Consider the following 26,302-nt stretch of genomic DNA (forward strand, 5'->3'; position numbering starts at 1 on the left):
TATTCTAAATATTATTGGTTGGAAGTATTGTAATGCCTCCTTTAGTTTTTCCCACATTTTTTTTAAAGATTATCCCTTAAAACAAATTAATTTTGAGACCCTCCCTATTTGTCGGCTATTGTATCCACTCAACTCCGATTAGTTCCAGCAGCCCTTAACTCAATTCAAAGATCGCACTCCGCAAGAGCTCTCCAACTTCTCAGAAGCCAGGGGCTTCAATCATCGATGGCATCGCGAGTCGGACCGACAGCTAAAGTGACATCAATCAAGGCGCCCGGCCACGCCCCTAATGTGTTCACAAACACACTCACACGTGCTTTAGCTTTCCCGTTATCAGCAGCGGAGCATGTAATGCCGATGCCAAAGCGAGTTTGCTGTTGTTTGCTCGTTATATCGGCGCTTGAGCTCCGTACCACGTGGCGTATGAGTGCTGGCATCGTCAATTGATTGACGACGGGGAGGCAAAGTAAATCAATTATTGTGGAACAAAAGTTTCGCATTATATTGCCCTGACAAATTGCTGTTTGTTAGCCAAGCAATCGAGCATTGGGATCATTAAAAAGTTGCCAGTGCCACAAAAGGATTGTGATGATTTTATGCTTCGCAAGAAAAACATAATAAATTTCTTGCCAAACATAATCTGGGTTGGAGCATCAAATTGTCTGCGCAATGTAAACAACAATTTTATTTTATTAGTATCTTTCTCGAGATAGATCAATAGCCAGATACTTGGCTCTCACTTTGTCCAAAAGGCCCTCATTTTTATGACCGGACCCTATTTTGCATTATGGCCCGCAGATTTATTTCGCTTTACAAAACTGTCCCATAAATATGCAAATTTCGCTTCCTAAACAGAAAAATATACAAATAATTCTCGAAAAGCGGAGCGGAGGAGATTGTCAAAAGTATGTGAATAAATAAAAACTGAGAACTCATAAAACTGCATTATTGGACTCTCGAGTGGGAAAAGTGCGGCTCGGAAAATGAATCACTGGGAAAAGTGAAGCAGCTAAAGCTGACCGCAAATCACTTAAACTTTAGCGGAAACTCATTAGTTTCACTCGCCATTTCCCTGCTGCATTTCGCATCTGAGCCAAGAATGATTTCCATTGTTTCAGTTCTAAGTGCGCGAAACTTTTCCAGTCAGTTGGAGACCCTCGAATCGATGGAAATTAATTAAATTGCAGCTCTGCAGTTGATTAAAGATAGCACACTAAATGCAGCTTATGCTGTATTTATTTTCCACTCCATTTTCCCATCTCCTTGAGTGCTCGTTTCCCTGTGAAAAACCCAATCAATGGCCGCTTTTATAGCCCTAAGATGTACAAGCTGTTGCCACCGAGGTGTTGTTATTTGCACTGCCTTTAACTAAACTTACTTTTATTATTTTATTGGACCCCATCTCTCATTCCGTTTTGCCCGTTTTATGAACGAACTACAAGGACGTGCCTTCAGTGCGGCTTGCCAAGGCTAATATAACAAAGAAATTGTCTTGAGGACATGCCATCATTTGGGCCAATGATTACATTATGCGATAATGTAGCTCCATAAAAGGCTGCAGGGTGACAAACAGATAGTGCTCAAATGGGGGCATTTCGTTTGCCATAATAAGCTGTAAAAATGACACATACAGTTGACCTGATTTTGCCATCACATTCCTTTCTCTGCGCATCCCAGCTTCCTTTGCTTAACCCAACTTTAAAATTATACACTAACGATCCACCCACACACGACTGGGAAATTGGTGGCGGGAGCCGGAAAAGCGCAGCATCGGGGGAAAAGGAGGCGCCAACAGAGCAAGGATTAAGTTTGAAGCACTGAACCGTGCGGGAACTAATGCAGGATCCTGTGCACTCGTCCTTGCATTGGCTACAATCACACATCCTCTCCTCTGCTCACAGTTCACGGCGGGAAAATGGGGATAAGCAAGGAAAATTCGCTGCTTGGTTAAGTGGATGTTCAGGGAAAATTCAACACTTGCAGTAAGCTATCAATTGTATATTATTGGTAAATTAAAATGAACTTTAATTAAATGGAAAAGTACACGTTTGGCAATTTTTTGGTATATTATTTTTGGTATAACAGTGCGTGTTATTTATCATTAAAAAAACCTAACAGCTTGGTAGCTTTTTATATTTATTATCTGATTTTAGTTTCTAAATTCTTAAAGAAATCGGTTTATATCCAAGAACAAATATCCCTTTAGATCAGCATTTTTTAGTGAGTATAAGATCATACAAATTCTTTTCCCACTTGCAAAACATTCCTGACTTTGTAAATTAATTTTTCTTTTTAGTCTATTTTCCTGGCTGGTCCTGTTTGGGTTTTTTCTCCATCCTGGCTTTTCCTCTGGAGGATATAAATGTGTGTGGCAAAAGTCCTTTCCGCTGTTGCGCCTTAGTTAACTGAAGGACAACAAAAGTGGCAGTGGAAAAAACCTTGCAATTAAAACGAGAAAATACAATTTTTGCATGGTAGGGCTGATATCCACTTGTTTGTCCACTGGCGCTTTGATGGATTAGCCAAAATTAAAAACCTTCAAGTAATCTGTCATGCCCGGCGGGTTCAAAAGCTGGCAAATATTTATCGAAATTTTCCATTTATTCCCGAGCATCACACGCGCATCTCCTCAGCTCGAGTTGCAAATTCAGCTCAATTATCCGCGAGCTTATCAAATTGCCTGAGGGTAATGTGGACTGAATGCAGGGCTAATTAAATTTATAAGAATTAATTTGCCAGCCATTTGCGCAGCCAGACAAAAGTGCCAAAACGTTGCCAGCGGCAACAGTCAACAAAAATAAAAAAGAATTATTTTCCAGAAGAAATGGTGGACTGAAAAAATATGACGCCAGTAATAAAGTAAGCAGCAACTGACTTAATTAGCAGCGTGCTGTGTTCGGGGGCCTCTTCCGGTTTTCCCGCCAGAGTTTTTCTTGCCTTAACAAATAAAAAAAAAATATGAAAATGGGAGAAAACTTTGCAGTTTTAAAGAAGGAAAAAGGGAGAGGACAAACAAGTTGGTCCCGAAGCAGTGACAATAATTTGAACATGTCTCAAGTTGATCATTAGCATATTTCATAGGCAGGCACGCCTAAACAGGACACAATTTTCTCCAATGCTTTTCCGTTTCCCTTTGCCGGCTGTCAAGTCGGTGGAAAACTCCCAGCCAGCTGCTTGCTGCACATCGACATCTTTGACGCGCCAAAAATGCACTCAGCCGTGTGACCCATTTCCCCGGCTTTTCCGACCCTCCGAATCCCTGGAAAATGGGGCTGCAACTGCCTTGCATTTTATCCCAGCTACTTTTTGATATTTCCCGAGTATGCATTTCGCTTCCTTTTTACCTAGACTACCTAGCCCAACAGAATATGCTCCTTAGTTACCATAAAATTATTTGATGAACGAGTTCTGAGCCCGATTCGGAATTGCCCCAAGGTTTCTCTTTCGTGTTTGTCAGAAAAGTTGGCAAACTCATAAGTTTGGAAATTTCATTTTTACCAGGTTTAAAGGTAGCTTAAAGTTTGTGGCACAGAAAACTTGCAAAGAATGCTGTGATAAGTACACAAGATTACTGGTAAGAAGTTAGTCAAAGTTCAAAGGCGGGTGGTGCAAAAAGTTAAAGGCAGGGAGAATATGCTTCAAGTGTTAGAAAAACTAAGGTATAATTGATTACATTTTTCTTCAACACTTATAAAATTTAATTTAAATTAATTTAAGAAGATATTCCACATTTTTAGCATTACCTTGCATCCCAAAATCCAATCATCATTTAAGTAGCTTATCCTTCGGTAGATAATTCCAGTGATTTTTCCATTATCCATACATTCAATTTATTCATAACTTTCAGGGAAATAATGAAGGGTTCCTTTACCCAAAATCAAGCTGCCTAATCTCTGATACATTTGATACACTCGTAATGTTCTTGGTTAAGGTATCTCACTCAATTAAAATTCGGCCTAAGAAATTCGGTAAAATCTCGTCACGTTTTGTTTTTCTTATGAAACATAACAAAGCCCGTCACGTTTTATTTGCCTTTCCCTGCGGTCTCGAGGATTATTGTTGAAGGAAAAACGCCAGAGGAAATGTTCCCCGCCTGAAGAGTGAGTTTGTTTGACTCGCTTTATTTTCTTGTAATATTTTCTTTATTTGCTGTGTTAATACACTTGAACTGGAGTGCTGGAAAAGGACCTTTTCACTTTGCCTCTCTGTATCTGTATCTCTACCTGTTTGCCACGCCCCTTGTGCATATGCATAGCCCACTTTTGAGGGCAGTTGACTCAGCTGTCCAACTGTGTGGACTCCAGTTGAGCTCCGAATGCCCTGAATGGCCAGCACCTTGCTCCCACTTCTCCGTTTATTTGGGTTTTTCCCGACCCCACGGCTGGTAACATACCAATTAATTTTTATTTATTTTAATGCTGCCCCGTTTTCCTTGGGGGCATAGCACAATTCCCGGTTCTCGGATCGCAGCCACAGTTGCGAGTCCCAGTTTCTGTTGCAAATTTATGCATTACTTGCATTTTATTGACCCACTTTTCTCTATCCATTTCATTTTTATTTTTGTGTGGCACAACGACGGTTGAAATTAAATTTTATTTTTAGCAACTTTATATTTCGGTTCACCGGAAAACAAAGTAAGCAATTTTTACGTTACACCGAAAAACTTTTATTCGCCTTTTGCTCTCAATTCTTTTTCATGTTATATTTACCATAGATGTCTGAGCAAAGTTCAGTGGCAAAGTTTCGACAACAATGCGAAGTTAAGCAAGTTTTTAAATCTTTACGTTTATTTTAAGTTATGTAAAACTGCAATTCGAGTAGCTTAAATTCAGCTGTGTAAATTTAACCTATCTGTTTTCATTGTTCTTTGTGGCTTGTTGGTTAATTAGGAGCTCCATTGGGCTTAAAGCATGCTTTTTTGTAAAAGACAGCGGGAATTGATTGGCAGACAGGCAGAAAGGCTAAGAAAAGTTAAGAAAGTTAAATTTTTCTTGGTAAAACATTCCCAGTTACGTTCTTTTAATTAAAAGTTAATTAAAACTTGGCGGTTACGTCAAATATTTTTTTTGATATTATGATATTAACACATTCTTTTAAAAAGTTATGAATTAAAATATTATATAATCAAGTTAATAATATTACCGTGAAATAATGTATTTATTTTTTCAAAGGCGAAAGCTAATTAATTCAAACAGGTGTAGCTAAAAAGATACTAACTTTTTTCTGTAAATATGAACTTTTTTCCAATTTTCTACGCTTAAAAAAAATTGAAAAATGTTTTTGATGTGAAAAACTATTTTTTTATGTTTAAAATAAAACAGCTTCTGTGCTTTTTCAATACGGGCTGCAAAGTTTAAAGCCCGAGTGGGTTTCCTTTATTTTTTCGGCAGGTGCTCGAAGCCAAGGCAAAGCGTTCGAGTGGCAAAAAATAAGTTAACTCGAGTTATAAAGTTATCCATGGCCTGACGGCTCAGTGGGTGGAAAAATACTGGGGGCGGGGCAGGAGGCGGTGGGCGGTGGGCGTGGCAGGGTAAATGTTACGCTCGAAGTGCTCTCGAAGTGGGCGTGGTTATTTAATTAGGCTGTTCTTTCCGCTGCCACTGTGAATTTCATTAAACTGTTGTCATGTAGTCGTGGCTCGTTTATTTGCGCAGCTCAAACATTTCCGAATAAATTAGCCTCCTTCCCAATATGTAATAGAAATCTAATGAAAAATTCTTGGTATTCTGCAGCTATTGTTGGTGAGATGGGGCCGAAAGCAAAACCTGCAGCTTCTTTCCTTGGTGCATGCAAATTTCATGATTGGAACAGTATTCCTCTTTTCTTTTCACCGCCTTCAATGGCTTTTGGTGGTCTTTCTTCTCCCGCTTTTTAAGTCCCTTGATGGTTGCACTTTGGAAAAGAGATTGTTCCCAAGGCGCTGCTGAAATGTTCCCTGACTTATTTATATATTTCTTCCGCTGCTTAAAATTGCATAAACATTTTGCTCTTGCTTTGCTTCTATGTGAATCGGCTTAGTTTGATGTTTTCAACTTTCCTTTTTCGTTTATTTCTATCAAAAATCAAGAAATTTAATAACAAAAGCAACTCATTAACTAATTTAATCTTGAATTATAAAGTAACTAAACACACCTAAAGTACAACATAAAAAAAAAATAAGGAAAACCTTTTCTTTTATGTTTACTTCTTTAACAAATAATAGCTATGTAAAAATAAAAGCTTCTGTGTTTATTGACTATAAACTTTTACTCTTAGGGCTGTAGTCCTTTAAGCACTTCAAAATTTCTAATTAAATTTTTACAAAATTGGACGACCTTGTCATATAGCTGAAAAATGATAATACAATTATTTGGCTTCTCTTCTACTCCAGTATATAGAATTTTTTAATATTTCAAAACTAAGAATTAAATTTAATCAAAATCGGACTTCTATATCATTAAGTTGCCATAGGAAGGACCGGAAAATTAATGTTAAAATAATACAAAACATATTATCTTAGTTTTCGGTTAAACACATACGGTACTAAATTGAAATGGAAAGTTATCTTAATATTTCTATATTTATTTTGTATCTTTTAAAAAGCTCCATATATACAATTCTCCCATGAAAACAACTTTCAGGGGTTCCTTTCTTGTTTTGGTTTGATTTATTTGTTATAATTTGATATACCATATTTGTATGGTATTGTTAGCTCAGCTTCTGGAATGTGACAAAAGCTTTGATTTGTGCCAAAATGTCCGTTGAAATTGGTTTTAATGGAGTGTGTCCACTTCAGTTTAAATTGATTGACGGCTGGCAGGAACCGCGGACCACAAAATGTTTGAGGCAATTGATAGCATTCCACTGCCATTTTAGGGGCATTTGGACGTTGGGGCATCCGCCATGAATCCGCTGAGGTGTGAAGCCCCCAAATGTTATTGGGGCACGTTCGCGGATCGGCTCGTGAGCAATTAGATGCAATAAATCACAGCTGCTTATCTGGCTGTGAGCTGCGGGCCCCTGATTCGATTTCCCCGGCTACGACTATGAATTTTGGTTCCTCTGAAGGCCCAGGGCTTCTGTTTTCGGGGGTTCTACCAAATTGCTCACATGGCCGCCTTGCCTCACATCCTCCCCTGAATTTCCACCCACATCTATCGAGAGACATTTGGCGGAATGGCAGACCCGCGGCTTTTGGCTTGTGTAATGGCGCGATTTCGCAACCCTGGGATATATGGCCAATTTGTGGCCCAGCGGTGGGAGTTGCAACTATTTTATCTGTCGCAGAACAGAGCCGGCAAATATAATAATTTTATTTTATTGCTGCACTTTCTTTTGGGTATTGTCACGGGGTATAAACTGCAAAGGCGGAATAAATGAGTGCTTAAAAGCAATGCGATTCTTTTGAGGGAACTTTTTGTGTTTCAGATTTAATGGGAATCATTAGTTTAATAGACTATTTTTAATAAAATAAATCTCTCTAGCCTTAATAAGAATTGTTCCAAAATTCCAATTATTTATAAAACAATTTCTCCATTTGTCGCTATTACTCTATGAAGTTTTATGTACCAAATTTGTTGTAATAAAAATAATTCCGATATGGTTCTCGCTTATCAGAAATGTACTTAAATCATCTAAATGATTTATTTTGGTTCGCTGCAGCTCCTCCTTATCATCGATATTAATCGGAACTATTTGTCTTTATCTTCAAATGTTGAATAGCTCAGCAAGTGAAGCAATTCGAGCATACGAACTCAAGGACCGCCATTAAGATTGAAGGCAATCACTGGGATTTATAGCTGTTGGCTTTGTATTGCCGTATGATTTCGCTGAGGATGAAATTTGCGCTCGATACGGCCAAGCTGTCTTAACCTGGCTTAACATTTCCCGAGCCCGGTTCCATTATCCCGACCATGCTGACACACGTACCCCAATCATAATGCCACGCATCGCTTTTTATGTGATGGCATGTAAGACTCAGCCACATGACCTCAGTGCCACAAAAAATAATGACACCGCAGACTCACTTACGGCAAATGAACCCCAGATGATAAATTAAGAGCGGCAAACATTTCACTTGCAGCCAGTGGAGCGAAAGAGGAGGACTTCAGTGAAAGTCAGGTGAAAACTGAGGTGTGAAATAACCGAGATTCGGTGTACTTTCACCGGGTAACTCTCCCCCTAGTGAGGTTTATTACGAAATATAACATACTATGTAGTGCCATCAAAATTGGGCGGGTGAAATGCAAAAATCATGTCTACAACTCTAATCAATTAGCAGCAAGGATATGGGTGAAGAGGATGTCCATCCGGATTATGGCTTGATTTATGCAACTAATTAGCAGAAGCATAATTTCGGGAATATTATTATTTTATTAAGTTCCACATTATGCGAAATGTGATTAGGGCAGCAGGATAATAGCAGCGATGACATATATATCCAGCCATCATCAGAACTCTAATTATGCTGCTGCATAAATCATATTGTTCGTATTCCCAGACTTATATGTATGCATACGGTTGGGGTTAGTTGGGTATAAGATAGATATAAGCCCATCAGCCGTAAACGTCAATTATGGCTTAGTTTTCGGAGTTCCTGCTCCACTTGGCCGTAAAGTGTTGATTGATAAATTGATTGATTGATTGCCAGTTTGATCGTTAGCGCTTCGCAGGAGCGTGTTTTATTTTTTTCGAGTTTTGATTTTCGCACGCTCCTACGGCTGATGTCATAAATTGAGATTAATCGTGTTTCAGATGGGCCTTTCGGTTTTTTTTTTTTTTGGATGGGGATTGACACTGTGTGTACATAACATGAATGGCACTTAAGCCGCTTAGTGTTTTCAGATTTGTGGCCCGAATGCGATGTTGTGACATTGTTGCTGCATTGTCCATAATTGTTTGCGTTATTCGCGCAATTTGTTATATATTTACTCGTTTTCAGTCGCTTAGATTTGTTTGGCTTTGCCCCGGGCCAATTTGTTTATCTTTCACAGTTCATTATACAAAGCTAGTTGGCACTGATACCTCATTTTATTGGGGTGATTTAACCTTTGACCACTAAAATCACTCGTTTTTGAGGTATCAGCATATTTATGGTTTATTTATCGATGTATAGTAAGTGCACCATAATAAATTATGATAATAAATTCATGAAAAGCCTTTCAAAATATATTTTATGCCACACAAATGGTTTTTGTAATATAAATGTTTTGAAACATTATTATCCTAGCCACATATTAATAATGTTTAAAATAGAATACAGCTATTTAAAGGTTGATGCTTTTGTTTTCAATGAATTCAAAATGATTTAAACATGATCCTTCTATGCAGGATATCAGTATGAATATTTGCTGGTTGCTTTCAATTTACTGAAATTATTTTATTTATTTTTTTATTGTCAATTTAGCAGTTTTATCGTCGTCAATGTTGTTTCTTTTTTCGTGACATTTAATTTATTAACATAATTAAATTCAAACTAACAAACAACACTCCACAAAAGTTTTTAATTATATTATTTTTTTAGCCAAAGGACATAAAACATTTAAACTGCGCTGTTTTTTGCTCATAATTTATGTTATGTTATTTTACGATGTTTCCCTAATTACTTTACACACTCCAGTGGTCTGTGCAATTAGTCTTATTACTTTTAATTAAATTTGTGATTGCATACAAATTTATTCCTCATGAGCGGACCTCGAAAGCTTTGCAAATTCTTTATCAAAACTTTTTACACCATTTTGCCGGGCAAAACATTGCTTAATTAATGTGCACGTGCGTGTAAATTCCGTGGATAGTTTGACACCATTCTTTAAGCATTTGCAGTTAATTGATTTCGTATTCCATTAATCATTACAAGGGCATTTCGATGAATATTAATTAAAGCGGTCGCACGCACGCTCGATTGTGATAAACTGGCGCTTAAACGATGCCACATTCTGGCACGCGGATATTTCAATTTAACTCCTGGCATTATTTACTTCGACTAAAAGTGATTGCCATGGAAATTTTTGCATTATCAGCGCGACGCGTTTAAATTCTTCGCTATCATATCACATTAAAATAATTTATTTCCTTCATTATTTTTGTTGATATGTTTTGGGCCAGAAGAGAGCTTGCCTACCAAAATATACACTTTACATTTGGGTGTAATTTTTCATGCTTTTCACAACTCAGCCACTCGGAAACGGAAACGCACACACATATTTTCGGGCTCTCGGATGCCGAAGAACGCGCACACCGCCGTCAACAACTCAAAATGTACTGAGAAGGCGAGACCTGCGACTTCGACATCGGGATGCTGCATTGTACAGTGGGCTCTCTGTACGGTAGCAGTTACAGTGGCACTTACTGCTATGCGAAGGACATTTCCTAATGTGATAACAAGCGATTGCGGGAGAGGCCGCAGTAGGTTAGTAGGTTGCCAGGAGCCGGCATTCAAGGGAGGGATATTTTCTCTTGCCGGTTGGCTTTTGGGGGTTAACAGTTGGCCAAGATGGCCAAGCATTTGCTCTGTTAACTCAACAAGTCAGGTTAACCAAGTTGGTAGAGCTAACATGGGCTCATAAGTTGGCCTTATATGGGGGATATATTAAGAGAGCTTCTTTTAAACTTTTACTTATTTAGTACATTTTTTAAACATATTTCGGTTTTAATTTCAATAAAATTAAAACTATTATTAACCAGATAATACTATTTTATTATATAATATTAAAAATAGTATAATAATACTAATTCAATTTAAAAGCAAAAGACTTATAAAAAAGACTCAAGGCAAAAGAGTTTAACATAACTCCTCCTTTACAGGTAAACTCTCTTAAAATTTCCACAGTTAACAATACCCATAAATTGTATTTTCCCAAAAACTGTGTAAATATAATGTTACATGCTCTTTTCATTGCCAAATAAGCCAGACCTGTCTTTATAATAATGTTATTTCATAATATAGTATTTATAATAATATAGTATTATTAACTCAATTTAAAAACACAAGACTGCCTGTACAGTTGCCCATGGAAAACCAGTTGAACCTAACATTAATTTTCCTCTCTTACAGGAAAACTCTCTTGAATTTTCCACAGTTGACAATCCGAATAAGTGGTATTTTCCACCAACCTCTGTAAATATAATGTTACAAGCTCTTTTCATCCCCACATAAGCCAGAATCTCTTTCTCTGTTAACCCACTGTCAACATTTGTCATGGGTTAAACCCCGAATAAATCCAAATAAATGGCATGTTTATTTAATTACCCATATCTAAACTAAGCATATTGAAAAGTGATCAGAAATTGTGAAGAATTTTCAATTAATGCTGCGGCTGACATTACTCAACACCATTTTTGGGGCTAAGCAAGCGGTTAAAGCTTTAAATTTTCCTACTTGGAAAATGTCACCATAACTCATGGTGGTGTGCGTGCAAGTATGTGTAATATGTGCACGTGTGTGTGTGTGTGTAACGATTGTTGCATAATTTAAGTGCCTCCCAACAAAAATAAAGGAGCTGGGCAAAAATGAAAAAGGAAAATCGAGGAAAAAGCGTGGAAAGTTGGAAAATGATTTAAGCCGTTCCGGAGTCAGAGTGCGGCCGTGTCTGCATGTGTGGGTGGGCTAGGGTGGTCTAGGGTGGCCCTGGATGGCAGTGGCCATTACTTTGTATTTAATAAAACAATGTTGTCGACGCCCCAACCTGAGTGTTCGCCCCTGTCAAAGGCATTATCCCCGTATCCGGACATTGCCGGTTGAAAAATCTCGAATCCCCACCCACATGGGGTACTAAAAAAATGTTGCAACTTATTTATTTAATTTCCACGCTTCACTTTGTTTATTTGCTTGGCAACTTTGACTCTATAATATAGTGCAAACAAAAAGGGAAAGTTGTATTTTAAATATTACATTTTTTGTTACTCACGCTTCAGTGCCTGTCAGTCAAGACTATAGATTCACTTACCTGAAAAAAATGACAGATAAACGTATTTAAATATAACATTTACGGCTTTAATTAATGGCGGAAAATATAATATTTTTGTTTAAAAACTTGATCAGCTTCGTTGCATATGAATAAACAGCACCAGCTGTATTGTGTAAGCCCACAAAATATTGTTCAATACTTTTTATGCCATCAAATGTTGGTCAGTGAATTTATAGTTTTTTCCACTTTCCATTGTTTTTAGTACTCTTTACATATTAAATGCCATGAACACATTAATTTAAATGATATTTGATATTTAAGATATACATATTGGGTTGCCATTTTTAGTGTGGCATCTGGGGAACTTAATGCATATCTAATGGCCAGATATCTGAAGCGCCTTCAGCGAATCCATTAGATTCGAACAGAATCGTTTTGGATCGCCGTGGCATGTTGCACTTGGCGGGCTGAGCTATACCATGCATTTCCGCTCTAGATTTATGGGCATAACCGATTTAGCCCCGAAGTATGCAAAATATGCCTGGTCTTGGCTGGCGGGCAAAACATCTTCAGTTCCTCAAGACGCAACAAAATGCCCCCCACCAAAAGCATTTCCATCCCCTGAAGTCTGGCCAAAACCGCAGAAATGCATTAACCCACCGAAAATTCAAAGGGGCAGGGCCAGTGTTTGTGGATGCTGACTAAATTTGCAGAAGAGAGCGGGCTAATATCAAACGGAAGTGCCAAACCCAGACACACACACAGGGATCGCCTGTCCCCCTCTCTCTGGGCCATCTTTCTTCGGTTGGCAACATCGCTCCGCCTGCACTTGGCTTCTGCTTCCGTATACATTTGAGCATTTGAGAAATGCATGTGGAAAATGCCAGCCACTGACTGCATTTGTAACTGTAACCAGTTTGAGAGAGTTGTGTGCACTTGAAAAAATTTACCACAGCTTCAAAACCTCTAAGGTATCAAGGAATACTTTTAGAATTAATGTTATTGCATCCCTAAAATTTAAAACCATCATACAATATTAATAACTAATTTTGAAACCTCCACAATATCTAAAAATATTTTTTAAAAATCTTTAATGTATTAGTCTAAACTGGCAAAAATTCTATAAATCTAAAATAATAAATTTGGATTATCATTTGGATGCAATTATTGGTAAGGTTTAACATTATTTTAATATGTTTTTTTTAAGGATTTGACTTATAACTTCTTACAAGATTTAAAATAAAACCCCCATAATTTTTCTCTGAGTGTTTACTTTTAAGGACCTGCGTGTGCATCTTTGTGAGTGTGTTTGGCTAAGCGGCGCATTTCCTGGCCTGTGCCATCAACTAAATAGCATTCATTTACGTTGATTTATGCAGAGTAAGGAAACCGTAGAGGCTGGAGTCGGTGAAAGATCTTTTTGCGTGGATATTTATGCCCCAAAAACGACACTTTAAAGTTGCAATAAAAACCGTGTCGTTTCACTTGTGCCCCCCTTTTGTTATTTATAGTTGGAAGTCCACGATGTAATTACTTTTTCAACACGCACATGATGAGGTTCAACTTGCGAATGGGGCACTCAGCCCTCGGGTCAAACGGCAATGGCTGCATTAGTCGTCAGGGTTCGTCGTTGTCAATTGCCAACTGCAATTGATAAATTGGCAATGGAGACGGTTTTCCCCATTTCCCCCCTCATTTTCCAGGGAACTTATTCTTCGCCTGCTCCTTTTTCTGGCATTGACAGTTCAATGTGCTCACTGATGCGCAAATATCAACTCCAATACACACTCTCGGTAGTCTTTGAGCAGCCCTCTTCGAAATTACCACCTCCCTACTTTTTTTCCCAGCTTTTCCCATTCTCACTGCGCTTTTTATGGCAGTTCGTGACCGAGTTGCAGTCGCTTTAAACTAGTTTTCCCAGCGAAAAATACATATATATACTTCGCCCCATCCGATTTTTCAGTTTTGTCTTTTCCGCGGGTTCCTTTGAAATTGAATTAGTGGCAATGGCAGTTGGGTTTCCTAATCTTCGAATGGTTTCAGGAGGTTGCCAAGTAATGGATGTGATAATTTGTTAAGGTTCCATTTGCTCGAATCTCTGGCAGCACTTGGCTTTCGATTTGTTTTCAGTTCATATTGACAGTTCATATAAAAAGGGATGGGATAACTTCATTAAGTATTTAGAGCTTGTATTTTGGGAGAGCTTATTTACACAGCGTTTCCTTCTGCCTGGAATTTCGTTACTTAATTTTCTCGAATTTCGTTAATAATCGACTAGTCAACAAGCACAAATTTACCGTATATCACAAAACACTTTATCGGAGAACCTTCAAATAGATTGATATCGGGTTCCTTATATTCTTCACAATTTACCGACTTCCCTTGACTTGTTATTCACAAATAAATTTGATTAAAAAAAGCTTTATTTAGAAGGCAATATACTCTGCCCCGACGACTTGCATGGAAAACTGAGGCCACAAAAGTGCGCATATAAAAATCTCATAAATTGAAATAAATAAGAAAAATAACAATTTCAACCGCACACACACATGCACACATCGGGGTCATAAAAATAGGGGAACCCCCCATAGAACGTTTCTCCTGCAGACCTTGCCGTAATATTCATAACTCTTTTCAAATGTGGTCAAGTGCCGGGCGAGAGTGTGTGTACTATATGCGATGTCCTGTCCTTTTGGCCATTTCTGCGGCCAGATTCGACAGCTTTTGATATTGCCCGGTTCTAGGAATCCGACCAGAACCAGAATAGCAATAACTACAGTTGAGTGAGCTCAGCTCGCTTTTGAGTCTAAGCCGGCAGAACGGACCCGACTTGAGTTGAGCTTGGCACATTTTATTAAAACCCAGATGGACGATGGAATGGAGTCCGAAAATTTCCACAACAAGATGCAGTATTTGTTGTTTTGCATTTTCCTGCAGCAATGAAGTCCATGTTTGGATGCCAGGACCCGTTTTTGCTTTGTGACTCGTATTTTTATTACATTTCACCCGCTTTCTCCGCCATGTCTGTTGCATTGTCTGGCGATTTATGGATTTTATTTGGCCACTTTTTACCCCCATTGTTGGCATTTGTCGCCTCTTCTACGTTAGCTTGGCTTATTGCAGATACTGCCAGTCTATCTTACCCCAGCATTTATATATAAATATATGTATGTATTTATTTATATGAATTGAAATGGCTGCAATGTTTTCGCACTTGGCAACACATGGAGTTTGGAACTCGGAGAGGGAATTTTGGAGGCTTGGTCTTATGTTTATTGGCCATGAAATGGAGACATTATGGTCAACACACACCGAGCTGCTAGAAACCCAATTTTGGGCTCTTCTGCGAATCGCCTCAATGACATTAACCCACTTCAAAAGCTGTCTGCATGGCTCTCCAGTTAAATTCTAATTAAATTCACACTTAGCCAACCCCGAAAGGCATTCCACACACTTGTTCACTGACCATTTTGAGTGCTGCCACAAAGTTGAAATGGAAGAATGGCCAAAAAGGGGCGAATCCCTTTAATGAAACCGCACACGATTCGGCCACAATTTTAGTTTTCACATAAAAGGCCCCAGTGAAGCACTATAAACCGCGGATAATAAACGATGATAAGACGCTTGAAAGTAATTACCATGAATATTAAGTATTTATGAAACAATAAAACGTTTAGGCTAAGCGGGGGATAAGGAAGATGGCCCAAGAAACAATCATTTTCAAACTCAGCTGGGTGGAATTGTTTGAAAAACTTTTAGGCTCGCTGGGCCACATAAAATAAAGCAGAGTGTAAGCGGAAATAAAACGTTACAAAATAATAAAATGTTGTCTTGCGCCTGGCTACCTCGTAAAAAAGCCAAGAAATAAAAAAGGACAATGATAAAAAATATGTGGGAGTGGAGCCAAAAGAAAAACAAGGGAAGGAAGACAATACTTGCTGCCTGGGGAGCCAAAAATAATTTTCACGAAAAACTTGTATTGTGTTTTGTGCACCTAAAAAGTTGTCTACTATTTCCAGGACTTCTACATCCTTTTGCTAGTGTGTGTGTGTGCCTGTGTGTCAAACGATTAGTGCAGGACTTTCAAAAGTTTCTGCGGCTTTTAGTTAGTCTGGAAAAAGGACCCTTGAAGCTCCACTGGTTGTCCTTTTAACGATGCCGCGAAGCGAAAAGTTTTGTGCAAATAGTTTATGGTTATTGCAGTCGAAATACATGGTATACGCGTGGGCCCTAAGTGAGCTTGAATGGTTTAAATGATTTTAATTGTTATTGTCAACATTAATTGGAGTGGCCTGAAAGTTTTTAATGGCCCAAAGATAATGTGTGCCCAAGCAAATTTATCAAAGTTAGGCAGATAAGACTGCAAAAGAGCTCGTGGAATTTCACATGAATACAGAAATAAGCCCAAAGCCAAAGTGAATCACAACCCTTTCACCTGGTTTTCCCTTTCGAAAAGCTTTCTAATTAGCTGCAAAGAACCCATTTCACTTTATACGAACGTGAATAAAAATATTTTGCCTGCTGAAATTAATAAAAACCCATTTTCTTTTATGCGGCAAATATGTTGTCAAATTCAAAGCGATAAAATATATGTAATACTCAAAGAGGATTTACCAAAAAAAAAAAAAAAGACAGAGCAGACAATAATAAGAAACATCTATACGTGGAAGGTCGGCATAAAATCCCTGGAAAAAACTGGCGTTGAAATACGATAATTATGCGACATTTAGCAGTTTAGCAGGCGGCAGGAGCAGCCAGGACATTCGGGCATTCGAGCAGCTTAATGGCTGTGAGAAGGCTGCTCCCGTGTCGCAGGAGTAAAAGCGAAAGTATAAAAGGGTTACAATCCTGGGGAAAAGGACCAAAAAAAATGGAGAACACACAGCGGAAATTACAAGAGCCGCCAGTTGGCAATGGCGCAAAAAAAAAGGCAGCGACAAGGGCCACAAATGCAAAATGAAATCGAATGCGCAGGGAGTAAATGTGTCAAGGGGGCGGCATGGGTTAACATTAATGGGGCCCTGGATGGGGCGGTGGGCGTGGCAGTGCGTCGCTCGGTGGGTTAAAGTTTTTAAAACTCGTTAGTATGCGCAACGAAACGAAAAATCAACAATTTCTATTTTGATTATATTTTTACCACTGTGCCCGGTTAGTTCTGGGGTTCGTTCCTCCGCCGCCGTTGGCTGTTAAATGGCATATTGGTTTTTATTTTTTGCGTTTTAGAACCATCGAAAAATGAATTCTGGAACTTTGAATAAACCTTTGTTGCCTATGAATACAAAAAAGTACTGAAATCCAAACCAAATCCCATTAGAATGCAAAATGGCTACGGTTAACTATATTTGGAGCATTAATGTAAGGATTTATGTAATTACTATTTTATTTAAAAATAAAAAATTTGATATTGAAAAATATAAAATAATTAATTTGTATTTTCATTACTTCAAAACCAAGAGTACAGTTATTTTCCTTATGGCTCCTTGCTTTGATTCCATTTATATTTTGATTTATTTTTGTTTTTCTATTCATGTGTTTTAGAAATCTGATACAAAAAAAAAATTTTGTAAATGGCTTTTCAATTTGTTTATAAATATACTTTAAGGTATCCCCCTTTCGAGCTCAATCCTTTTAGGCCCTTTTTTGCAAGAGGCCTTTTCCTAAAAACTTAGCCAGGCATATTTAATAAGCATTTAAATGAGGAAAGTTGTGAGCCCGAAAAAAAGTTTTGTAGCTCACTGCCAAACATGAATGTGTTTACCCCGGCGTATGCGTGATTTCCTTCCCCTAAAAAAAACTTTTCAATGGCCGATAGTTCCACTTTCACCTCGAGGCAAATGAGTCTGCCATAAAATTAAAAGGGCTCGCCCCAAAAATGTTACATGTGCCGTATGCGAATCATCGTAAACATTTGCCTCACATGACAGACAAATTTCGGTTAATGGCCAAGGCCATAAAATGGATTTAAAGCCATTTTTTGTGGTCCACTGAAAATCTGCTGACCAGGCCGGCGACCTCAAATCTAAATTAATGGCAAAGCTTAAGTGTTCCCCTCCGAAATGCAGCCACAAATTGCTCAACATTATTCAGAATGTACAAGGTCATTTATTTTTTGTAATATTTAAATCTGGGCAAATCCGGTCCGGGAGGCCAGCCTCAAATAGATAAAATGCAAATTCAATAAGCAAAGTCAGCTTAAAAAGCGGGCATTAAAATGCTTTAGTTTCGATGATTTCAATGAATTATTAAAATCGCGTTGTGCACCTTTTTGGACCTTTCTGGTCTCTGGTAGGCATGTAGGTCAAATTGGGCCCGCTTGGCTGCCTGCTGAAATTTCAGACATTTTGCAAGTCAACTAAGCGGCAAAGGAAAGTCACTCAGGAAGGATGTTGCTAGAACGAAGGTGGCTTTCACTCTGGCCCACCCGTATCGTTGGCCAAAAGTAGGCGGATCCACTCCCCCTATTTTTCTGTTGCCCTTTGTCTGTCCAAAGAGCTGCAAAAATAATTGCCAGAGCCGCAATTTTGGTAGTACTTTTGTTGGCCTTCTAGGCGAAAGTCGGGAAAGCTGAGGCTCAAAAGTGTTTGCGGTCAGATTTCGGAAACATTTTCACAAGGGGAAGTAAATTTGTCGGAAGCCGGTATGATAATAACAAACTATCATCCACCATAATCGGGCTTAATCAGAGTAACTCATTTAGTTGAGCACACAAAGGTGAAAGCCACAGTGGAGAATTTAAAAACAAAGCAAAGAAAATGTACTACCTTTTAATTTACTAAGGTTTTTGGGAAGACTTGCTAGACTTAGGTGTATTTGACAAAAACTTTATGAACTGAAAATTAATTAAAATAACTTATACATTTTTATTAGCAAGTACAATTAATTATTAATATAAAAAAATATAAATATTTTTGAGTGCAGCAGGGAAATCGCTTTTCTTATATCACTAATTCATACTTGATGCTCAGCCTCGGGAAAGTTTTCCCTTGCACTTCTTAGCTGTCACTGGCATGAGATTTGACTTTTGGCTTTTGGTTCCTGGCTCCCTGTCGGTTCACCTGGTTTACCTGGTTTCTTTGGCCCCGCATGCTTGCATATGCATAAGTCAGGGGGTCCGCCTGAGTGACATGGCCAAAGCCCCGTTTAACTGCCACTGCTGCTGGCATACGCTGCGTATGCGCAATCTGCTAAGCAAGTCTTCGGGTCTTAGCCTAATTCCACTTAAGCGCATTACAAGCTCTACAAGCTGTGACTCTTGCCATTAACCCACCAGCAGTGCAAATAATTTAATATCTGATTTATGCGACGATGCACACCGAGTGACTTAAGTCCTGAATTCCCCTGAAGCCGGGAATAATTGATGACAGCAGCTCCCGAGTTTCGGCCTGATTATACGGATTCAGCGGGTTTTGACTGCCTTCGATTAGCATGCCGAAAGTTTGGCCAACTGGCATTTGTTGACAGTCTTGCGAAATGCTCTTGTGGCTACTTTTCTGCCATCGACACTTGGCTGAACTTTTATAGCCAGTGCAGCTGCCACAGGAGATTTAAATATTTCACACAATTTATTGAACTTTCAGATCACTGCACTTTTTGACACCAAATCAAATTAAGGGCAATTATTCATACGATTTGATGCCCAAACTTCACGCGTTTTGGTAAAAGGCACTATGAAAAAAACGGGCACATGCAGATCAATGGTTATTATAATATCATTGGCAATTTACTAAAAATAATTTCTTTTTTAACATTTCAACAAATTATGTTTATTAATTTTTTATAAATCAGAATTTTGAAAAACGTAGAAAAATAATTTTAGAATGATTTGTTCTATGGAACTTAATATTAATAATATAAAATATATATAATATTTTATTCCATGTCCAATCTCTTCCAAGGCACAAAAGCTCCTATTTAAAATCCTCAAATATTATACGGAAGCTCCCATTTAAAATCCTTAAATATTATATGTGAAATGTTTGATTTATCCTGCAACAAAGTGAAAGAAAAAACAAAAACGGAACCCGAGAAATTGCATTTACGCGGTTCGTTAGACCAACAAACAGAGAAAAGAAGCGGGGCAAACGGCTCAAAGGCCAAACCAAGTTGGTCCAGAGGCAAATCCGGGTCGAAACGGGTCATGTTGGGTTGCTCTTGGCCAGAAGCACAAAATTGCAGCCAAACATTTTCGAGTGGCAGTGGCGGCTGCAGTAGCAGCAGTTCCAGAATTATGCTACAAATTTATGAGACGACATAAATTTTGCAATGTTTGTTTTGGCTACACACACTCACACACACACATCCAGTGCCTTCCTGCTCAGTACAAAAACAAACCCAAATATCTAAAGCACACATACATAGGGCGAAAAAGCAGTGGCAGCCTTAACCCTTCCCACACAGCTGGGGGTCGAAATGGTCCTGCTCCATGATGAATGTCATGCGGTGAAATTTTAAGCCAGCAGAAAAACCAACGCCTGCCTGCAAGTGCGGGAAAAAGGGGGCGGTTTTGTGAAAGGGGGTGTGGCGTATAAACCATCGCCTCGTCATCCTAAAATTGAAAAATGCATGCAACTGTTTTGAAGGTTGCCTTTTGCATCGGCAATGGGCGTCTTTTTCTGGCGAATTTTACATGTCCAATTTTTTTGCCGCTTTCTCTGCCTGTCTCTCTCTCTCTCTCTTTCTCTCTCCTTTGGCTTTTTCCCCGCTTTTCCTTTCAGTTTTCACAACCCTCACATTTCCCCACACCACCCATTCATCCGTCTTTCTCACCAGTGTCCTGACAGCCAGCGACCTCCAAGCGCCGGCAAATAGACAGGCATGTAAATTACTGGCACATGTGCGTTAGAGGCAGCTGCCACGCCCATCGGCATTATCCCGCTGACCCCAAAAAGTGCAGAAATTTATATATGTTTGCCCGATCTACACGTCCTGCATTGATGCAGTCCACGTCCACTCCAAGTGCTTCAGGCACTGGAGTGGGTTTTCACCATTTTTTAGGAGCTTTTTCATGGGGCTTTAATCCCGGCGGGAAAAACACTTAGCATGGGGGGGTTAAAAGGATGAGTTTTTTGGGATTTGTTCTGGTTGTTCCTCATTAAGAGGATTTATTGGGGGGTCATATGGCTGAAATGGTAGAAAAGTTCACTCCAAATGTAGGCAACTAATGGAAAAGTCAAGTTAAAAATATAAACATTTTTTATTTCACAAAGCTTTCATTTGTAATTGAAAATATTCCGATAAAAAATATTTTATCGATATACAAAATCGGGCAAAATATTTTTTTACTTTTCAGAACTTTAATTCACGATTTTGTAATGCCAATAAGTAAATAGATTTTAGTGTATACATGTTAACTAGTTGCAATTGTCAAATAAATTCTTAAAACGCAAATGTACTGTTCTTCGATAAATCATTTATCCGATAAAAAATATCCTATCAATATACAAAATCGGGAAATTTTTTTTTTAACTTTTCAGAACATTAATTCAGGAATTTGTAATGTCAATAAGTAAATATATTTTAGTGTAGATATGTTAACTAGTTGCAATTGTAAAATAAATTCTTAAAACGCAAATGTACTGTGCTTCGATAAATCATTTATATCGAAAAGGTTTTATTCATAGGCTTTTGAGTCAGGCCGTTCAATGAGTTACACCCCACGGATTTGGAGTGACCATGTTGACAGCAACTTGCCGTTGCATTCAAAGTGTCAGCTGCATTTTGCAGCTTAATTTTTTGTTAGCTGGCCGGGCTGTGCGGTGCGGTCGCCAATGACAGGAAAATCTCCGATGCAGGAACTCAAAACTTCGCCTACGCTTTTCCCCCAAAAATTCCAGCCCCTTCTGCCCCGATTTTCTGTGCCAAATTGCTGGCGTGTCGGGGGCGAGCAACACGTCACATGCATAAATGCAATTTTTATCCCTCAGTTTGGGCCAAAATGTTGCCCCTTCTCGAAACCACCTATGAATGTCATTCTGCAGGCAAAGACAGTGCAACAGTTTTTGTTCTCGACGCAGCCGTTGCTGCCGTTGTTGGCATTGCAGCTGAAGTTACAGTCATGTCAGCTCTGGCCGAGTAGAACGGTATTTTAGCAGGATGTGTGCCCTGGCAGGATGGCAGGCACATAGCTTTTATGTCTATAATTTCTGCAACGAGGCATGTATGCACTCGTTGTTATTGTTGTCAACATGTTGTCCACCAACAACGGCACAGAACAGCACCCAACGCACAGAAAGCCGTTCGGATGGTAATGGACTTGGCTGCGATCACTTAGGGTACACTGAACGAAATTCCAGTAGCTAAAGCTATTTATATGATTTCAAAAAGGAATTAATGATACATGTTGAGTATTAAACATAAGATAAGATATGCAAAACAGGCAACGATAAAAACCTTTTAATATAAAATTTAACATTTAACTTATTATACATATTACCATGCATATATCCTTAAAAATATTTAATCTTCTAGTAACATAAAAAAATTAAGATAGAGTTATTAATGATTCTTATACATTTTTTACAATAGTTGCATTCTTAGATATATTAAATTTAAACTAAATTATTCTGTTTAACAATAAATTCTTATAAAGTCGTTTACTATTTAAATCACTAAGTAATATTTTTGTGAAAATATTTTTTACATCAAACCTTTTTTCTTTCAGTGCTCGACCTACAGAAACAGCGACAACACTGCCAACATAAAACACATATAACATCCTATAAACTCGCCAATGCAGCACTGGCAAACATTAAAAGCAGCCATGGGCTGGGTCTCTATACAGAATTCGACTGCGGAGGCATAATTGAAAAGTTAATTTCAAGAGCTCTAAATTTCAATTAACTTTGCCGAACAGGAGTTGGGAGGAAAATTTACCCGGGGCGATATGATGGAAAAATGCCGCAGAGGCTCCACATTGAAGCCTTTGGGCCATCGTTATACGGTCACAGACATGCACTTACCACTCGAATGCGTTCTCCTAATGACAATAGGCATTGAGCTCTGGAACGAGTGTAACTATTACAAAATGACCAAAGATGCGGTCAATACGGCAATCCAAAAAGGGGGCTGAAGCACAGGTAGATTGTCAACTTTCCGACGCATTAACATGTCCTGTCTGCCCATCTATTTGCTGTACAAATCAACCCACAAAAGACAAGGGAACAATGCCCAGTTTAGAACGAAGATAAATGCCAATGGCATGACGGTCCATATGAATGATGGGGGAGTATGAGTACAGTTGGCCACAAAATGCACTAATCCAGGGTTGCCAGGGTTCGCAGAGTGACACACTGGCTGCATGAGCGAGTGCGTTGAATATATGCCCTCGAATTTATAATGCACTTTGGGAAATAGGTATTAGTTTGGAAAGTTATGTTTAAAATATCAGTATATAAAGAGACTCATCAAGAAAAACATCTAAAGAGCAACTTTAAACTAATTTATATAAATCAATATAATACAGTTATCAGTTATACATCTTGGTAATTATATTAACTACGCTAACAAACTAGTATTTAATTTTTTGGCAGTAGTCCAAAAGATTAGAATTAACTTCTAAATAATTAATCTCAATTAATTTGCAACTAATTTTCTGAGTGCACTCCGCTCTCATCTATTCTTTTTCCGCACAAATGAATTGTTGTTTATTTGTCTCTGGCTCACGCACACTCTGACAAATTGCTGTTGTATATTTCAAGGCATTTAGCTGCTCCGCGTTTTATGCAGCAGTGAATTGAAATAAAGGACTCTGTTCCGTCAGGCATTCGCATTGGCTCTTATGTGCGGGTGCAATGAACCCAGAAAACTCGGCCACAATTTCCACATTTCTCCGGTTTAAAGCTTAATCCACAAGAGACAAAATTCGATTTTGCAGAGCCAAAGGATTTCAACCAGGCTGACACACGCTCGTCAAGGCAAATATCTTGGCAGGCGGCGCTTTGTGACATCGTTTGCATGCCGAACATGAATCTCAAAGATTTCGCCGCCGCAGCTGACACTCGTTAGCAACCAAAGACGGCCTTGATACGGAAAAGGCCAACCGTCCCTTGTGGAAAACGTGACAAATTGCTAGAAAAAGTGCTTGCACTTTTTACACCTTTACGCCTCCACTATAATAATGAGGTGCATAAATTGCCATGAACTAAGACCTTAAAATTGCATTATTTATTATCGAAAATAACCAAATGAGACGCCTAATCAGGCACGCTCTTCGAATGCCTGAAAACTATGTAAATATGCAGCGGGAAAATTAAAAGCAAAATGCAAATATGGCATGCAACAAGGGAGAAAATTGGGAAAATATTTATGCTAATATTTTGATGGACAAACATGGTGGCAGCATAAATATTCCTCGGAAATTCAACCAAGGGTGTGCTGAATTAAACAGCAGCATGTTAAAATGTGTGCTTTCTTTTTCATGACAGTGAAATGTATCAGCCTGATGGAGAGGCCAAATACGTTTGCTACTAATTGGATTTCAAAACAGAGCGGGCTGCCATTGTTAGCTTAATGTACTTTTTAAAGTTTCAGAATTAATTTCTCGTTATGTTTTGCCATGCTTACAAATAACTGTGTGTAAATAAATGCAGTCCATAGAAAATAAATAGAAATTGATTCAAGGACTTGATCGACAATTAGAAAACCCACATAAATAAGTAACTAGAATATATAATTAAATTGAATCGCCCGCAATCTCATAATCTCGACCAATAATTTTCGCATTTATTCCCTGCTCAACAACTTGTTGACCCCCAAAAGGAATTCAATTATGCAAGCATAATGAAAACTTGGCCAGCCACAAGTAAATAAGGGGAGCACAGGAATCTTGCCTCGGGGATGGGGCCAAAGGATCCACCGACTTGTGTCAAAGGAAGCCGCTGCCAAGAGCAGCCAGGAACACACAAAAAACACCAGCAACTTTGCGTACTGGAATTTCTAATACGCTGGCAAACTGTTTGGCTTTCGAGCTGAAGACAGTTTAACTTTAACTTTTGCTAAACAAAGGCGAGGGAAACTTTTTCAGCAGCCATCAACTTTACATGAGAACTAAATAAGTGCCAGCTTAAATAACTCGAGGGGTAGTGGGGAGCAGAAAGGGAATGGGGAAATGAGCAAGACAATACAACAAACTGGAAAAAATTATTAAATATTTTTAGTAATTAACATTACATTTTAAATTTGAGGATTGTTTTTTGATTAAACATTTTTGTTAGCTACTGAGTTTAATTATTTTATTGACAAAAAGAAAATTAAACTTTAATGCCATTGCATAATTGCAACAATACAAAAATATTAGGGTTAATTGCTATCATAGGTAATACATTTTTTTCTTCAGGTTAATAAATATTAAAACGCTATCCATTATTTATTTTCAACAAAATGTTAAGAATAGTTATAAAAAAAAGGAAATAAAATTTTCTCTGTGCATAAAAAGGTTACAAAAGGTAAAAAGGTTACAGCAAACAATGAAAAGTATGGTAAAGATGGCCATCACAGGATGTGGTCCAGCCAGAGGAAGTCATCTGCCACTTCCTTCGCAAATGACAACCAGGTAAAAGAGCACGAACATCCGATGGGTATAGCAATAAAAGCCTTCGCAGTTGCTTTGACAGCTGCTACTTGTCATTTTGCGATTTGATTTGGGGCTATGCATAAATATTTATTTAATTTAAGCACTTTTGGCCAAGGGCTATTTTCATATCAAAAGACAAATGTTGCCGCCCCCAAAAGACAGTTAATTCACAGTTTATATGCCTTTGCACGCAGCCACCCAAAAAATGGGCAGAAAGATCTTAATCAGAAACTATTTTCGGGGTCCTGACAAATTCGTGTCGCCTGCCTGGACATTTATCATCGTTTAGCCGAATATATATATATGAGTTTGTATGCCCAGATTTGTGTGAGTGTGTTCCTTGTCACAATCAAAAACTCTTGCAATCATTACGGGTTATTCCTGAAAATCTCTGGTTCTCTCGCTGGTTTTTCAACTTCATTTTCATTCAGAGGAGTCAGCAAGTTGCCGGCAAGTTTTGCTTCCGCTTCGCTTTCCCAGCTTTCCCAGCTGCAACTTTTCTCTGCCAGTTTTCTTTTGTCTACCCGCCCACAATTCTGCCCTTCTCCCCGGCCAATTCCCTTGTTCTCGCCGTCTTTGTGGCAGCTGCAAATTGTCGCATTAAAGTTTTTCACTGCGCCTTGTTTGCCGCCTGAACTATGGTACTTTACATTGAGTCGATTCATTTCAATTTAATGCCACCGCAAATTATGCCTTTGTCGCGAATTTCGAACGCAACGTGGCGTATACGTAATCGAATTAATCTATCAGTGGTCCACGAAAAGCCCTGTGGCATTGTCGTTGGAGTTATAATCTTTTGACTTTCCCAGGCAATCCAAAGATTATATATTTTTATCTTGGCACATGC

General features: G+C 38.5%; 1 protein-coding gene across 3 annotated transcripts in view; it reads right to left on the reverse strand.

Moving 5' to 3' along the window:
• The window catches only part of CadN2 (Cadherin-N2), a 92,549-nt gene that overhangs the window by 47,664 nt on the left and 18,583 nt on the right, over positions 1-26,302 (reverse strand). Inside the window, exon 1 of one of the 3 annotated variants that reach the window (XM_017081100.4) lies at positions 10,117-10,227. The exons of 1 other annotated variant lie outside the window; for it this stretch is intronic. The gene's annotated coding sequence lies outside the window, so the exon portion shown is untranslated. Of the gene's footprint in view, positions 1-10,099; positions 10,228-26,302 lie in introns of those variants that run through there. One more of the 3 variants, XM_017081092.4, reaches the window with a different exon arrangement.

Source organism: Drosophila suzukii, chromosome 2L (assembly GCF_043229965.1).
Source record: "Drosophila suzukii chromosome 2L, CBGP_Dsuzu_IsoJpt1.0, whole genome shotgun sequence".
NCBI classification, from domain to species: Eukaryota; Metazoa; Arthropoda; class Insecta; order Diptera; family Drosophilidae; genus Drosophila; species Drosophila suzukii.